Below are 17,208 nucleotides of genomic sequence, written 5' to 3' on the forward strand. Positions count from 1 at the left end.
TCTGGCCATGGCGGCCATTTGGGGAGTGATGGAAGATTTCTGTCTTCTCTGTCTCTCCCTCTCTGTGTAACACTGCCATTCAAATAAATAAATAATTTTTAAAAAATAGAAAATAATGGTGATAGTGATGAAATTAGCATGAGTTAGTACGAGTATTAGTGTATAGTATTAGTATGAGTAATATAATTATATAGAATTAGTATGAGTATCAATGATGAGAAGAAGGATCCAACAAACACATGCCCAAATGTAACATGGCAGCCTGCTACATGGCATCCCATTTGAGTGTCAGTTTGCATCCTGGCTGCTCCACTTCCAATCCAACTCCCTGCTTATGTGCCTGGGGAAGCAGAAGATGGTGCAGGTGCTTGGGCCCTTGCCACCCACATGGGAGAGCTGGATGGAGTTCCAGGCTCCTGGCTTCTGCCTGGCCCAGCCCTGGCTATTGCAGTCATTTGGGGAATGGCCCAGTAGATGGAAGCTCGCTTGCTCGCTCTCTCTCTCTCTCTCTCTCTCTGTCTCTCTCTCTCCTTCTCCCTCTCTCTCTCTGTAACTCTACTTTTCAAATAAATAAATAATTTTTTTGGGAACAAAAGGTGACAAGTGAGAGAACACCCTGGTCAGTTGGAGGTGGTCAGATGGCCAGTTCTCTCAAATCATGTCCCTGAGCTATGATTACTATAGAAGTTGAAGGCATCCCAGAAATCTCAGTTTACGGAAGGGATTTTGTCTTCATCTGTCTCATTTCTGCTCTGAAATGGTTCTGAGACTATGACTTTCTTGTTGTTAGGGCCTGTTGGAAAGGTTACACGGTCTAGGATATATAAGTCCCAAGGGGAAGCCAGGTCTTGACCTTGAATATTCTTGAGGCACTCATAGGTGGAGCTGCCCTGACCCCAAGTATGTGATTAGTACTTTTGTTAATTGTGCTTACGCTGTGCCTACCTAAAACCCTCAGTGACATCACTGTTTTGATGAAGATGGATCTTGGAACACAGAGAATGACAGGAGTGAATTTTAAGATAAAGATAATTAAAAATGAATCTTAATGAAGAATGGGATGGGAGAGGGAGTGGGAGATGGGCTGGTTTGTGGGTGGGAGGGTGGTTATGGGGGGGGAAATTGCTATAATCCAAAATTTGTACTTTTGAAATTTATATTTACTAAATAGAAGTTAAAAAAAAGATCCAGTTGTTATTTGGAGTATATCTGAGTTCTTCCCAATGTCTGTAGATTTATTGGAACAAACTCCTTATGACACAAGCTACTGTTCTACGGCACAGGAGACGTTCATCCCTGCTTGGTGATTTCCTGCCTCCCGTGACAGGTGCATGTTCCAGAACTGGGAAAAATAGGATTCTGGTCAACTAATAACGACACCACCTTTTTATATCCTACACATGCAAACAGGAAACACATGACTTAACGAAATACTCCTACAAAGTACACAGAACAACATATACCAGTACAGTAGTGCCTATGTTTTCATGAAAATGTACTGATATATTAGATGAATTCTTAGATTCCCATTCGCAAAGAATTTAAGAATCAATCAATAAATTTTAAAACTATTCCAAACATAATTCAGCATTCACTTTTATAAACCTAAAACTTTAAGACACTTATTTCTCTGATCATCACTATGAACATCAATTATTTTTTGCAAACTACTTAATCAGGATAATTTTGAAAATGTAAATTTTTGAAATACTGCTCATTTAGGATTGTGCAGACATAGAAGCTAGCTATATTCAAATTTAAGATTTTTTAATGATAAAGTGTTTTGCAAACATACAGAAGTTTCTTTTTAAAACATGTGTTCTGAATTAAATGAGATTTAATGACCTGTGTACTTACACATTTTGTTGTGAATTAAGTTGGTTATGAATCAGTGTGGGTGAGGAATCAATTTTTCTCATGTTTTTGATATTCTCTTGTCTGTGCAATTCTGTGTTTAAACAAGAGCTCAGTAAGTAGGTATTGAATTAAAGTAACACAGTGATCCAGCCTCTGTCTTTCCACCTTGCTGACAAACTATGCAATTTGGTCAACATTCCCTTTACTCTTTATTTATATAGTACAACATCCACGATGATGTGTGAATATTTCAATGAATGACTAAAAGTCGCTTATGAAGAGTAAAGCAAAAACTAGATGAAAATTGTGAAAAACTACTGAACTATAAAATTAAGAGTAAGAGTTTCTTTAATGGCCTTTGAAGTGACTATTTAATAACATTTGAAAGACGAATTGCAGCATTCTTTTTCATGGATCAATAATGGAACTTCTTCAGGATAGTCAACATGATTTTAGAAGACAATGTCCAATTCACTGAAGAGTTTCCTAGACTGGAGGGCAACACTGCTGAAGGAAACATTGCCATACTAGCTCAAGTCCCTGCTATTATGCTGTCCTTGACCTTTAGGTAAAGCCCTACCACAGTAGGCTGAGATCACACATAGACTCACAAGATACAAGCTTTAAAATAGTGGATGTCTTCAAAGACACCTTCAAGTGAATGAAAAAAAATCTATGCAGTAGGAATTCTATCAGATATAGAATATAATAAAAAATGCTCTCATGTTTCCAGAATGAGTTTCTATAGCAAATTTTACTATCTGACCTAAAATTATGAATGATTTGTTCTTTTTAGAAAGTTGAGAACTAACTAGGAAATTTTTAGGTAATGATTTATATTTTTTCTCCAAGGGAGAAGTGGATTTGAGTCAGAGTTTCAGTCTAGAAACATTCAGTTGATTAACGCTTAGAGTCACAAGATAACAGGTCTTGTGAGTCCAACCAAGTCTACAACTAAACCAACATATAGTATCATGGAAACTTTAGAAAATGTCAAAAACAAGTAAAGTGTGAGACTTTCAGATTTCTATGAACATCTTTATAATTCATGCAGATTCTATTAACTTTGAACCAAGAGTGAGACTGTCTAGATTTTCTTGTTTAAACCATGAGAACATGAATTATGTTGATGCCCCATGCCTTTCTCAGAGCTGGTCGTCAATAAACAATTGAGCTTGATTGTAAAACAGCTAGATTGTATGACTGACAGCACTACCCTTGGATCCAATATTGTCCCTTTGTCAGGATTATTGGTGGTTATACTCATTTGGAAGGAAGCTGTAGCCAAGCTCAGCATATTTACTAAAATGTTATGAGATTGATTTTTTAAAATTTCAATCATTTGATATACTTTTTTGAGGCAGAATATAACATGTTGAATAGGTAAATGAGATAAACATAAAACTAATGGATCAGGGGAAATATGACTGAGAACAAACTTATTTCATAAAACAAATACGAGTATAATTGATGCAGGAATAAAAAGTGTTCTATACACACAGGTCAAATCTTATTGTCATGGATTTCAATAGAGTTCAGTATACAGAAATTTTCAATAAATTAGTACAATAAATGGCTTTTCTCATGGTGCTTCTATATGTTTTATCTCAGTCTTTCTTGTGATGGAACTCATTAGAGATATTTGACCTGGATGTCGAGGTATTGATTGACCATGATAATGTCAGAAGGGGCTGATATCCTTTCTAGAGTGGACACAATCTTGCATTTAAAACATGCTTTGTTACCTTGACATTCTTCTCCCACCTATTATTCCATATAGAAAAATCGGGAGAAAGCCCATGAGTCAAAGCAGTTGGATGTGGGATGACATCTCAACTGTGGTTCAAATCTTAACCATATCCCATGGACAGTACAGCATTTGGGACTTACTGTTTGGTACTCTCTCTCGAAATTTCCTTATTTTCAAAACAGGATATTGGTTGTAATTATCTCACAGAAATTTTGGTGAACATTGGGTACAATATACATGGAACTATGATTCACTGGTAGTAAGCACTTAGTAAATACCCTTACTATTCTGGGATATGAAAGGTAGGTGCTGTTATGAGGCAACTGAACAACAAAGGAGTGAAGTGCTTCTTTAGGAAGTGCAAAGTTTCTTATTAGAGCAAATAACTTTATTCCTAGCAGAACTTTTATCATAATTCATGTTGTTGTGAATCAAATAGACCCATGGTGCCCTCTGTTCCTCTTTCTCCAGTCATTTTAAAGAAGACAGCCATGAAATTGAAAGAGATAGACTCATCACTCCACATAATTTACTCCAAGCATTTGCATGACTTGCTTGTTTCCTAGGGCTTTGGTTCCCCTTTGTCGTTTAGTAATCTCTGAGGGTCTTTCCTGCTAAATAATGTCCCATTATTTTGCAAACTTTATCATCAAATTTTTGGAATCTGAGGTTTGACTCTGATCAAAGAAAAATTGCCTTAAATGAAAACATAGTGAATCCACATTTTGATAATAAAATGTTATATTTTATCTTACACATATTAATCAGGCTGATGTTTTTTTAAGTTAGTTCTTGCAGTTGAACATCCAGTTCAGAAAATGTTGCAACTGTAATTCAGATCCAAAATTGCAAGTTAACTTTGACAGTAATTATAGAACTAAAGTTTTTCCTATTGAGTCCAAATGTTTTTGCTGACAATGTATTATGCATGAATATGTGTATATGGTATAGATGCATCCCGTCCTCCTACAATGACAAACAATATCCAGATCTGAGATGAGCAAATATTACTGAAAGTCTACCTGATCTTCACCAAATAATGAACATTTTCAACTAAGAAATTACTTTATGATTTAATATGATCTATTGCTGCTTATATTTTCTCCTTCATTCCCCCTGTCTAAATATTACTCTTATATGACTATTTGAATAAACTGACAATTTTTTAAAAAAGGATGAATAAAATCACAGAATTTTCTATTATTTCATATTATGGCTAGATCGATGACATTTGATTTTTGTACTCTATGGATAGCTACAAGAGGAATCCAATTTCTATTTATTCTGCTTATAGGATACTCTAGAGGCAGAGATAGTCTGGTGGATAAATTGATTCATTTGAGAAATTGGTTTCTGGGGCCGGTGCTGTGGAAAAGGTAAAGCTGCCACCTGCGGTGCTGCCAGCATCCCATATGAGTGTCTGGCCTAGCTGCTCCACTTGCAAGCCCTGCTAATGTGCCTGGGAAAGTAGCAGAAGATGGCCCAGGATCTTGGGTCCTTGTACCCACTTGGGGGAACCAGAAGAAGCTCCCGGCTCCTGGTTTTGGATTGGTCCAGTTCTGGCCATTGCGGCCATTTGGGAAGTGAACCAGCAGATGGAAGACCTCTCTCTGCGCCCCCACCCCTGTAGTTCTACCTTTCAAATAAGTGAATAATCTTTTTTTTTAAAATTGTTCTCTAGTTTTCTTTTTTCAGATGATATGATACTTGTGATTAACGTTTCCTCAACACATTAGTTATATTGTTTATATAGACTTCATGAGAAACATATTCTTACTATAGCTATAACTATATTTCAAGTACATTTTTATAATTCATTTTATGTTTATTATCTAACTTGATGTGATATTTTCCTTATCGGCTATCATTAGTTGTATGATACTGTTGATTTTGGGGATTTTAATAGTATCTCCGCTTAAGCCATTTGAAATTGAAGTTATTCCTGATAGGACTTCAGTAAGCGCTCACCAGTTACAAATTCGTTCAATCTATATCATAGTCTGAATTAGCAAATAATTCATAGTTTAAGTTGCTCATATGTAAAAAAATATGAATAAACTTGAATTGATAAAATTCAGGGTAAAAGTGTGTGCAGATTTCCTCAACAGTCACTCAAAAACCCAGTTTCCTATAATAAAATTAGCAGCAGAGCTAATTCAAATAGAATAAATCTGGTAATACCTTGAGGATGTTCACTCTGTGACTCTCGGTATTAACGTCTAAGTCAGCGCTTGGGGATTCCCAGAGTCTCACCATGTGGTTTCAGTCATAAGCATTAATAAGACGCCTGCAGAGAATTCTCCCTTCTGTTGTGGTATCCAATGATTCTACATCATTACAAAGTTGTGCAGAATGATTCCCACCCCCCAACAAAGGTCTTTACAAATAAATGGCCATGTTGTTTCACGACTGCACTTGACTTCTGAGTAAAAGGCATTAGCTGAATTACGTAAAATCCACTTGAGCTGTATGATTTTACATGGAAGACTTCATACAGGAAACCGCAAATTCCAATGAAGAGTCAGCAGATTCTATTCAATAGGAGTCACATTTAGAAATCAAAGTTATATATGAAGGAGCTTGAAAAGTGAAATGAAATACTTAAAGAGGATAATCTAGAGTAAGTGGAAGGAAGATTGTAATCTTAAAAAAGATGGACCACTTGGCATATGTATGGAGAATATTTTGAGAGCTTACAAGTCAGCATTTGGTAAGGGACTCACTCTGAGTTCACCATGCAGAGGCATGGTCTAGACCCCTGCAAGTCTATGAACCCTACAATGCCCAGAGACTGATTATGAAAGTGAGGTTGGAAGAGAGACACCCAACTATTCAGTAACCTATCTTCTAACTCCTCATCCTGTGATTTTCTTATTTACTGTCTTACCATAATGAAAAATAGCCAAGGATTCTGAAAAAGATATAGCTGAATTGACCAGAGTTTTGGAGAAACAATAAGGAACAAAACCCAAATATGTGACACTGACTCTAATTATCTGGGGGAGAATAATACTGGTAGCTTAAAGGCTAATGAAGATGACAAATGGCAGAGAAAAAGAAAATAAAGAATAAGTTCAACAATAATTTAATGACAACATTTGCAGTTCTTCTGGCCAAATTATAATATGAGTCTTGAAAGGGCAGCTTTCCATATTCTCAAATGTATTTTATAGAAAAGACATGATGATTTTGAATAAATGATTTGTCATATAAAACTTACAGGAGAAACAGTTTTAAATAACTTATAACATCCCAAGCAATAGCATAGCCGAAATTTTTGTAATTGGTTTTTATTTGTTCATGTACATAAAAGATCAGGATTTATTTTTACTGAGGGCTACAATGTACTCTGGTTTGAATTTGAAGAAAAAAATGGAGTTTTCACACTCATCTGTCTTCATCTTTAGACCATGTTAGCCCAATCATTGCCTGGAGTAAATGTGATATTAATTGTCCAATCTTGAAATAACATGTAGTACAGAAATGCAAGTAGAAAATAGTTTAGGCGGGCAGCAAGCTCAAGTATTTAACCAACGTACTTTGGTTGCATCTTTTCCTTTAGGGACTAAGGTTTTTGAATTAAGATTTAAGTTGACCTAATATGTTGCTTCATCTGTTGCTGTCCAAATAATCTAATTATGAAGGGAACTATATGGGAAAAATCCATCTACTCTGGGTACCACTGAACTTCTCTCTGCGGATCAAGTCTGGGAAAGCACAGGAGAGTGAAGGAGTTCCTGCAGATTGGCTCTCCTGGCAGACACGAGTGTTGTTAAGAGGTCGGTCTGTGTGGCAATGACCACCACATAGTTTATGCAAATATCTAGTAATACTTATTCAAATGAGGATCTTGGTTTCAGTACACTTTTTCAGAAATGCATTTGGTCTTTTTTTTTTCTTAGGGGAAATCAAATGAATAGGCAAAAACCATCTTAAAGTCAATGCTCATTCCTCTATGCTACTGCCTATATCATCTTAGCAAATCAAACTCAAGGCCATCTGTGTGGTTTCCCAGAATATTTATAAATAAGCATCAACATAAAATAGACAACAAAAGGGTGGAATACAAAAAAATTAATACACAGGCATGAAGTAAGTATATCACAGGACCATTTATAAAAAATAATAAAAATGGAAGAAATTGAGACAGTGCTAAAACATAATGTTTCAATCAGATTAACAAAACCTTGTATATTAAGAAAAGAGTTAAAATGTAAGAGATTCAATTCTAAAGAGTTTGAATAAAAGGGAGGTAGGAGATATATTTTCTCAGTTCCTGCAACCATGGAAATCAACTGAGGGAAGGAGAGTCTTTTAATTTAAATGGATATTAATCAACATTATGGCTTTTAAACTAAAAATAAGCAAGTAAGTAGTTTTCAGTGAGTATGTTCATTTGCAAAAAGTCCAGTAATTTTAAGATAAATTTTTATTAAGCTAAATTGTATTAAATTTTATTTATTTATTAAGATAAATTTTATTATTAATTTGGAATCTCATAATTAATACTTCATTTTTTTTAGAATTGTTTTTGATATATGTCACTGTTGAAGGGTATAAATGAACATACAGAAGATGTTCTACCACCCATTCAGATACTGATTGCTTCTATAGCTAGAGGTAACTCAGGAAATGGAATGGAGACTGGGGTTTTCAACTGTATATATAATTTGAATGGTCTGGAATAAATAGAGCACAATATTAAAAAACACTGACCCTTGATGGTAGAAAAGTGGGTATGTTTGTTGAATGGCTTTCCTTTTCTAGAGTGATAGTAGGAAAATTTAAAAGAAATGATTATATAAAGTTTTCTATTTCCATATCAAAGATAATTCATTAGATAAAAATCATGTATTAGATATATTCTTACAAAATTCACTATAACAGCAAATATACCAATCTGGTTTAAATGCAACTTGTATTTTAATATCTGAAGCTATATCATGGAGAGGAGCTATATGCACCATTTATGAGGTGGGTGTAAAACTTGGAGAGCTTTTCAAAACTTTTTAAAAACAGTGTGGCCAGCATTAACCACTGGATTTTTTTTTTTATGTTATGAGGCTTGCATGCAGTGCCCAATAAAGGCAGAGCACTTGCAAAAATGCTGCACCTGGAACAGGGAGGAGTGAGGAGGGCAAAGGTCAGAACCAGACCTTAATAAGCATGGACTCCACAGACTTTAGACTCAGGGAAAAGTCCAGGGGACCCCCGCAGCGTCACCTTACAACTCTGATTTTCCTCTTCTCAACATGTAGTATAATCCATAAACACAACCACATCACTAGCAGCCTAGTCTTCCCTTTGGTTTTTACCTTCCAGGTTTTTTGTTGTTGTGTGTGTGTTTTTTTTTTTTTTCCCAGCTCCCTCCCACCCACCACCTCCCCAGCACCCAGAGCATTACAAAATTAACCCTTTCTGTCCTCAGACTAACCAGGGAATGGATTTCCTCACAGTCACTGTCCTTAGCTTAAATCGGTCATTCCTTTCAGGGCAAGGGGCACTTTGTGAAGTGGGTTATAATAACCTGAGTAGTGTTGAGTCTTTCATTTCTCCCAGGATATTTTGAATAATGTTTGAATAATAGATGCCTAACAGTAAGGAGGCAATCAATTATACAAAAGAGTGAAATGCTGCTTTATGTATACATCTTACACTTAGATTTATAATTAAAATCCTCAGAGAAACGTTTACTTTTGGTTTCCTACCACACTGAGGTTTACACTTCCATATGGATTTCTGGATAACCCAGATGTATGATGAAAATACCTAGAACCAATTCTTTGAGATGGTCTCCTAATTTCACACGATTTGATCCAGTTTATACTCTCATTCGTGTGGACATGGTCTCTTTTCCTACTTGTGTTTTGCTGAAAAAAGTAGTCCCTTTAAGTCGAACTAGTAAATTCCTCACAGGAAATATATCAAATCAAGTATGAACCGCAAGAATGAGTCAGGAATGCCCCACAAGTGCATTGGCTAAGAGTCGCCTTCCACTCTAGAGCGCTCACTCCTTGAGCAAGAAGACAGAGCTGCCCAATCAGACTCTCTGTAACTGCATTACTCCATTTACAACACCGCCTGTTTGCAGAAGACCAAAGACATTTGCATCTGCCTCTGCATTTATCCTTCAGATGTCATGCCTTGCCCTTTAACCCCACTCCCTTTACAGTTAAAAATATAAAATTAAAACAAAACAAAACAGCTCTCGGTGCGACCCATAAGCCACGCAATTAAGGAGTGAGGCAAAGTCCTTAGTAAGCAGAAATGGCTGAGAACTAGCAGGCCCGGTGAGAAACTGTGGCAAGGTCCCTTAGGGGGAGCGTGCAAACAGACACAGTGCCCCAGGAGAGTCCGAGGGGGCCTGGGTTTCTCAAAGATCTGCCTCCCACGGATCATCACACTCTCACAGGGCAGGAAGGAGGACGGGGGCGGGCTGGGCAGACATCTCGCAGAGCTTCCATAGCTGCGTAGAATTTCTCCTGTGCGGTTCACCCAAAGAGTCAGGATACAGGAAGGCAGGCAGGGTGCTGAATCTCACCCATGACCCCACACAGGTGAACATATCAAAGCCCACTGAGAGATAGGTTTTTAAAAATAGTCCTTATATATTTCTGATCATCTGTGATCTTGAAGAATTGAGGCCTGACAAAATATTTTTAGAGTAATATGGCAAAAGAGGAAAATGGGAGTAGCTCAGGGTTCTATTCCTTATTTAAATCTGCTTTTGGCTTCTCAGTTTCAGACGTCTAAAATTATAATGCCAATGTAATTGCAATACATTTTCCCAAGATTCCATAGTTTATCACCACCTGTCTACAGGATTTGATTCATTGCTAATTAAAATCTATCACTTTAAAAGTAAAGCCAAGCTTTAGACTCCATATTGTGCTTGGGGTTTTTGTTTATACTTTGGTTTTTTGAAGTTCTTCAGAGCACTTTACTCATTTCGGGTAGAAGTACAAGAATTGGCTAACTCGTTGCTATATATTTATTTTTCTAATAGATTTTTATAATTCATGAATGAGAGGATATCATCCAGGATGAGAAGTATTGATCCACACAGGCACTTAGAGGCATAAAGAGTGTTCTCAAATTTTGGTAGCATAAGTTGCCTCACAGATACCTGTATATCCGTATCTAAATTCGATCTCAGAAATTTAAAATTTTACAACTCATAATGAATTGAGTTCATATGCTGGTGATTTAGCACATGTTTCATAGTTGTTAATCCCTTGGGCTAAGACAATTTAACTTTTGTGTAATTTTGATGCAAAGAAATTTTAATTGATCTTACGGTTTTTCAAACCATACTACTAGTGTGGTTTTTCACACGTGGCATCACATTTTTGACAACTAGTAGGTTTACTTGAGATAAAGGTTATTTGAAGAAGAATAAGCAAAGAATAATGACTCTGTGAGGCCACTTCAATATCTTTCAATGATACGCATAATTTGGAGTTTTCTTATTTTTAACAGATGTACCTTTGGTTCATTAGTGTCAACACCAGCATCAGGGTAACTTGTCTTCATCTAACATCTCTACCAATTGAGAATTCACCTTTTAAAAATTGAACACCTTGGGTTCTCTCAGTAATAAATTATAAGGATAATTTTTTGAGTCAAGAATCTGTCAAAAAGGAGGAAAAGGGAGAAACCTGGATGCTGACTTCCATAGCATAAAGAATTTGCTGAGCTATACTGAACACGTAGATCAGCTTCCATTCTTGATTCAGTTCACTTATCAAGTTCAAATGAAATCTCCAGCAAAAATATTTTTCTTTAAAAATGACTATACGTATAATGAACCAAGAATTTTAGACGGTGAATATTTTCATGGTAAATTTAAAAAGCATATATTGGAGTATCTTCTAATAATGATGATTTATTTAAGGACAGGTCAATAAAGTTAGTGTTATCATTGAACCATTATGCCCATATTTAATATATTTTTTAACCAATAAATTGCTTACCGCCCGGTGGAGATTGTATAAGTGAATGACTGTATAAGTGAATTTTTTTTTGGCTATTTGTGATGAAATGACAGAAACAGCCAACTCAAATAATTTTCATCACTGACTAATCTTGCAGCTAAATTAATATTAATAAAAATTAAATGCTTCCGATTAGTTTAGATCAGCTAGAAAGGATAAGACACAAAGACCAAACTGAGGCAGGGCCCTCTACAATGCCTCTAGTGATTCCTCTACTGGCCCTCCCTCTGCACATGGGCAATTAGAATTGAAAATCCTGTGCTGATTTCATTCGCTGGAATTTTTAAGCAGGTCAGGAAGAAAGATGTTATTGAAAGGAAAAGTCTCATCTAAATAAGAAAGGAGCACGTGGCCATCTGGTCTTAGCTATACATATAGAAAGTTATTTCAGCTGAACTGCAGGCTTCGTGTTTAAAAGGGTGTGCCAAAAATCAAACCCAAATCTGTTTACCGTAAAACATCCCAAATGTTTCTTTTTCAACCTCCGAATATGCAATGCACAGTTCATTTCCTATCTGGGATTCATGAGCCCATTTGACCCCAGCCCCTCATGGAGTTTGACGGAGTTTCAGACAGTGAGATATTCAATCACTCTCCCAACACTTCTCCTGCATGGGGTGTCAACAGGATCGTGCAGCTTTTGACAATTGTGCAATTGTGAAAACAACTTGGATAGTTTTCCCTCGATTAATGTTAAGTGTTGTCTGCATGTAGGCTTCTGTGCGTATGCGTGTGTGTGTGTGTGTGTGTGTGTTGGGGAGGGGGCGGAGAACAAAATCTGAAGCATGAAGCAGCCAAACCAGTTCCCCTTCTTTTATCAACTGACTTGAGTTCTATGCACAGTAACTCAGGCCCTGTGCCTAAAGGCTAAGCTCAAAAACACCAATCTCTCTCGCTTTTTTTTTTTTTTTTTCATAAAGAGAGATTATGAGTGTTGAGTCTGCTTATAGAAATCATCTTCATGGTGGTCAGGAACAGAATGGTTTTTAAAAATACATATATTATTTTATACTGTTGGCTGAAATAGACTCCTATCTTTTTTATATGATTAAGGTATTTTCTGAAATGGGGCATCTGTCATAATTCCAACATCAGTACATTTATGATTCAGTATCTGAGCATATCTCTCTGCCAGACAGAAATGACATAGCTGGTTGACACTGCCATCTAAATTTCATTGTATTAAAATGTGTCAATATTCTAGAGTGTTTTAAAAAAACACTGGTTATTACATAATTACAGCAATTATTTCAGGTCATAGGACCTTTAAATATATTAAATACATACATATATACACATATATGCATGTACAAACATGATCATAACCTCAATATATGCTCTACCTAAGTACAGATTTTAAATAAGTCTTCAAATAATAATTGGATTTAGAATATTCTAATATATGGAATGCAAGAATCTTTGTATATCTCTGACATGATACATTCATCGTTGTTTTTGTGTATCTATTATGGTTGTTCTGCCATTTCAAATAAATCATTAGCATTGTGTAAGAAGAATAAACTGTACTATAGTGAACTGTTCTTTCTCTGTTATGCTCTGAAAAACCATTTGTTCTTGAATTGGCGTTACGTAGTTCAACTATTTCAATCAAGTCCATTATCTGCTTGTCTTTGAAAGATGCCTTTTTAGCAACCTGTATCCTTAGTGGGCAGTGCCCTGTATTGTTCTTACAAAGTAGGTGAAATTTAAATCCAACTATTTACTCACTTTTTATCTTTGATAAGAAATTAGATAATTCATCATGGGGCAAGAACTCCACTATATGTTGGAAAAACTGTGTCTGTAAAAATTGTAGTGTTGGGCCCAAGAATTTCTCGAAAAAGTTATTTATTAGCTCACAGCAGCCTGTTAGCTCATAGAATGCCACCTAACTTACTTTTTTCTAAGTACAAAATGTGTGAATTCTTTAAGCTGAATAGCAACATGAAAGCAAAAAAGAACGAAATATTTTTTCACTTGTTTTAAAACAGTCACACAATATCCTGGCAAAACGAATCTCTTTACTTTGTATGTTGACATATAAATAGTGCTGTTCACACTCACATCCCCTGAAATCTTTTGAAAATTAATTCCTTTTTAAGATGTAAGAATAAAGAAGTATTAAGAACAAATTTTAAAATTCAAAAAATTATGAATCAAACACATGGTATACAGGAGCTAGTAAGTGTACTCATTCTATGTTAGTGAATATTAATTTCAATTATATATAAAACTTTGGCAGTTGAGAAGTAGTATGTGTACACAGTCATCCTATATTTACAATTCCAGTGTGGCAATACCCTGTCTTGGTCAGGGTATTAAACTTTACTTGATTCAAGAAACATAAAATCATGTGCTTAAAAACATATGTTAATAAAAATCTGAACCCTTGTTTGGTGAGTAATTATATAATGTAAGACCCATGGAGTTGAACAATAAATAGAAACAGTATACCGAAGCACAAGAAATTAACCCAATTATCATGCAATTCAGAGATGTGGTCCTATAAAAGCACATGAAATGAACATTACTTCTAAGTTACTTGTACAAAATTATTCTTCCCTTAAGGAACAAGTTAATAATAAAAAGGCTTGAAGGGCTCTAACATTTTAAACAGAAAATAAGAAACACCAAGTCATAAGAAATACTGCTATTGTAGCATTTTTATCTAGATGATTTCAAAATGCTCATCCTTTCTATATCCTATTCCGACTGAAATTGAGTCACCTCTGAAATGGTCAACCAGCATATTGACAAGGTTTCCTAGAACGAGGAAACTCTGCCTGACTACATGCATCTTGATAAACACACCCATACTGCCCCATAAACACATCTTGAAGAGACAGAGCTACAAATAAAATACTCCTTTCCTGTGGGTGTCGGTTAACCCTGCCAACATGTGAACTTCCTATGGGCACACACCCAACAGACACTGGCGATTAGGTGATTGAAAATGTTGCCCACAAAGGCAAAATTTTATAGATGATGACATCACCAGCTAATCTGGGTTTCTCTTGTGATAGAATGATATAATCGCCGGGCTCAGTGTGTGTGTGTGTGTGTGTGTGTGCGCGCGCGCGTGTTATCTCGCGTGTGTTTTGGGTGTGTGTGCGTATGTGTGTGTGTGTTGTGTGTGTGTGTGTGTGTGTGTGAGGGTTAGGCTTAAAAGAACAGCATCATCAGAAATGGTATATAACCTTCTGCAAGATTTGCAAGAACCTTTCTACAGACCTTTGACTTTTTCCAGATTCCATACAGTTTAAGTTCATTCAAAAAGGCCACCCCGGCACAAGCAAATTAGGTTTTGTTTAGTTAGCACGCTGTTAATCCTAAAATACCCCGATGGGATCTGCTGAGATGAGATTTCTCCACCGAATGAGGCATGTGCATCTGTAGAATATGGTGCAGGAGTTGCACGGTCCCTTGAGACCCGCCTTTGAACGGAGAAGACGTCTTGGTTTCAAAAGTAGTGAAAGGGTTAAAAATTGAGGCTGTCTAGGGTAAGAGAAAGGGGATATTGTTGTCTTTAATCTTTCCGCAGTATGTGTAAGACTTCCATCCCGGATCTGCACACAGCAGTGGAATAGGCTCGGCATGCATTGCGTGCAGGCTCCTTGATTGTAGAAGGGGAAAAAAAAAAAAAACCTGGCCAGAGTCCAGACGGGCTGGAGCTCTGTTGATCATTATGTCTAGCCTTCAGGTGTCTCAGCACACAGTGGGCGGTGGTGGGGGGAGGTGTAGATAACATGAGAGCAGACAAAGAAAAAAAAATGGTGTATTTTTAAAAGATTATGCGAAAATGTGTGTCCAAACCCATCCTTAAAAAATGAATCCTAACGTCTCGGACTTTTATAATTAGCACACGAGCTCTGCTCTGGCAGCTCTCTTTAAGCCATAATTAGTTATGTCTGGAGCCTTTGAATAATTCCTTTCAATAATTGATGGAGTTAATATTCTCTCTTAAGAATGGGGAGGGTAATGTTTTCTTACAAACTCTTTTGGTTAGAGGCATTGTCCTTCAAAATCTTGATCAGTCATAATCACCCTGATTTGATTTGCCTTTTAATTTCCAATGAGACTTAGCTTATAACTTTTTAAGGATTTGGATGATTCTGGAAGTAAAGGCATAAGGCATTGCTAGATTACCCTAGCTGGCTATTACAAGAAAGCAGTGATACAGAAACATTTTCTCCCATTTGTTTCCAATTATTTTATAAATTAAAAAAACCTGATTTATGCCGCTTCTATTTGAAACTCCTTCAAAAAATCTGAACCGTGAACGCAACTTAGATGCTAACCGTATCTTTTGCCTGCTAACGAAGGACAAGAAACCGCAGATTATTTTATTCTTCTAGCATTCTTCTATAAAGAAGCTTCCCCGTGTTTCCTCCCCACCCCCACATCCTCACTCCACCCTATTAGGAATTTAAAAAAAAAAATCTTTATACACGGAAGGCTGGATCCGAAGACAGAAAGCTGTCTTTTCCTTCTAAACACTGGACACTTCAGTCACCTTCCCTGCCACGAGGACTGCATTTCACATTTTGTGGAGGAAAACACTAAGACCAACTCAGATTCTATCATTATTATAAAATGAAAAGAGGTGGTTAAAAAAAATAAATAGAAGGAGAGCGCTGGCTTGAAGCCATTGTTCAGAATTTAAGAGCTATTTGCCTCCAAGTGTCTTTGCAGTCTTTCACAGCTCATTATAATAACTGTCAGATGTCTGGACAGTCTACAGTGCCCTTGTCAGGGGAGTCGGCAAAGTTTGTCTTTTATTTTTCCTGGGGACAGATCAAATCTGATTAGACATAAAGAGCGAGAAGAAGTGAACTAGGTACATATGTGTGTGCCTTCATTTATCCTTACGAACAATGCAGCTCACTGGAGCAATGTTCCGGTGTGCAGCCTCCTGCAGCTACTCTTTGGAATGCCTGACTTTTATTTTCAATTCTTTATCTTTAACATAATAAAGCATGCAACAATTACCCCTGGAATATTTTCCTGCCCATTGAATGCCCTTTCACACTCAGAGAAGACTAGGCTAGAAAAAAATCCGCACATTTTTTGGTGCTGAGAACATAAAACTATTTTTAATCAGTACACTTGACGGAAAGAAAGGTATACTTACAATTTCAAAATGGTCATTTGCTCTAGTTCCTTGTTTTCCCGGAGGAAGAGCAGAGGCTTCTGCCAGGCTGTCCCCGGTGCAGGTGCAGAATCGGTTTTCATGCCGGAGGAAGGTGGAAAAGTGCTTCGGAAAGTCACTGGGAACTCAGCCCCTTGTGTGCAGGCATTCCTCGCTCCTGTGGAAGCTGTACTATCTGCAGTTCTGAATTGAACTAAATTACAGCCCATGTGAGACAGGGGCAGCGAGTCATGTGAGAGATACACGGCTATCCTATTGGCCACCAAGACAGAGCTTAGGCATTCTGCCTTTTCCACTATTGGTGAAGAGTTAAAACTGAAAGCATCTAGGTTCTCCTCTGAGGTTAGTTGTCTTTCATGTGTGGAAGGATGACTGTAGGTTTTTACAGCGACAGAATTAGTTAAGAAAGGGGCTGAAGTCATCCTTCACAGAGACTGGTGGGAGGAGATTGGAAGCCC

General features: G+C 36.8%; 1 long non-coding RNA gene across 1 annotated transcript in view; it reads right to left on the reverse strand.

Moving 5' to 3' along the window:
- LOC138844857 (uncharacterized) overlaps positions 1-16,976 on the reverse strand; it is a 38,505-nt gene extending 21,529 nt beyond the window's left edge. The window contains exon 1 of the long non-coding RNA XR_016219500.1: positions 16,733-16,976. This is a non-coding gene — a long non-coding RNA (uncharacterized LOC138844857). The remainder of the gene's footprint in view (positions 1-16,732) is intronic.
- Positions 16,977-17,208: the final 232 nt, after the last annotated feature.

The sequence above is a fragment of the Oryctolagus cuniculus genome, chromosome 13 (genome assembly GCF_051225735.1).
Source record: "Oryctolagus cuniculus isolate XC-2025 breed Fujian yellow rabbit chromosome 13, ASM5122573v1, whole genome shotgun sequence".
NCBI classification, from domain to species: domain Eukaryota; kingdom Metazoa; phylum Chordata; class Mammalia; order Lagomorpha; family Leporidae; genus Oryctolagus; species Oryctolagus cuniculus.